Source organism: Chiloscyllium plagiosum, unplaced genomic scaffold (genome assembly GCF_004010195.1).
Source record: "Chiloscyllium plagiosum isolate BGI_BamShark_2017 unplaced genomic scaffold, ASM401019v2 scaf_61893, whole genome shotgun sequence".
Taxonomy (NCBI): Eukaryota; Metazoa; Chordata; class Chondrichthyes; order Orectolobiformes; family Hemiscylliidae; genus Chiloscyllium; species Chiloscyllium plagiosum.
The window spans coordinates 1-1,087 of NW_025125173.1; the positions used below are offsets into that span (position 1 = coordinate 1).

Consider the following 1,087-nt stretch of genomic DNA (forward strand, 5'->3'; position numbering starts at 1 on the left):
AGTTATTCGATCGGTGGCTTTATGAAATGGAAAGATGCCCAATAGTCACCCGCGCGACTATTCGGCTTCCCTCCTGTGATGAGGCTGGGACATTGACTCTCATGTTCCCGGGGGCATTGAATGAAGGCATTCTCGTTCCTGCAGATGAGGAGCTCACACCTTATTTCGGCTTTTGAAAAATCAATTTTTAAACGGGATTAAAATCTGCCCTGCCGGCGAGCCAGGTAGGATTCGAACCTACAGTCTCCTGATTCGTAGTCAGGCACGTTATCCATTGCGCCACTGGCCCCATGCACAGCCTTAGCAGCCGTAATGTTAATACGGACACGGTTAATAGCAGTCATGTTCACCAGTTGAACAAGCAATAAAGATAATCACTGTCACTGCTTCAGTCTAATTTTCATCACCTTTCAAAGCAACGAATTTTCCAAAAAAAAACACATATATTCTCATGAAGCTTGCATTCACACTCTGTCTGCTTAGTCATTTAATGGAATGTGATGTGATGAATTTCGAATCCACTTCTTCAGCATAACTGACGTGAACGTGAGCCTAATCACCACATTGTATATACCAGTTAATTTTCAGAGGTTTCGAGTACAGTAGCGACTTTTGCGAATATGCAGGAAAGTGAATACAGTGAACCGAGCAAAAAAATCACTTCATGGAAATTAATCCAGTGCAAAGTCAAACATATGAGGACGGCAGATGACGTAAACATTCCTCTGCATCACTCTGCACAGATGCTTCTCCAAGAATTGACTCTTTGCAGAATTCTTCTTTGTAATTTTGACTGTCCCGGTTGTAGATATTCTTTCAATCCACAAACAAGTATCCTGCTGAAAACTACTGACTTAAGAATAAAATAGTTGAGTATCTATTCGACCAGCTGATGTCCCAAAGTTCCGTGTTCCATGTCAATACAAGTTCTTGCAGGTGAAATTGGAGCTCCCAACCTGATGTCCCACTGCTTCTTGATGCGTGGGAATTGAAGCCGGTCTCCTTAAGGTGGGAGCTTTTAGCCTCGATATTTCACGCGCCTCTATATCATCAGATGGCATTCCGCTCACCGATTGCATTTTCGCAG

At 43.1% G+C, this 1,087-nt stretch overlaps 1 non-coding gene across 1 annotated transcript; it reads right to left on the bottom strand.

Annotated features, from left to right (window-relative positions):
• Positions 1-216: 216 nt before the first annotated feature.
• On the bottom strand, positions 217-289 carry trnar-acg. The gene has a single exon. It is a non-coding gene; the product is annotated as a tRNA-Arg (tRNA).
• Positions 290-1,087: the final 798 nt, after the last annotated feature.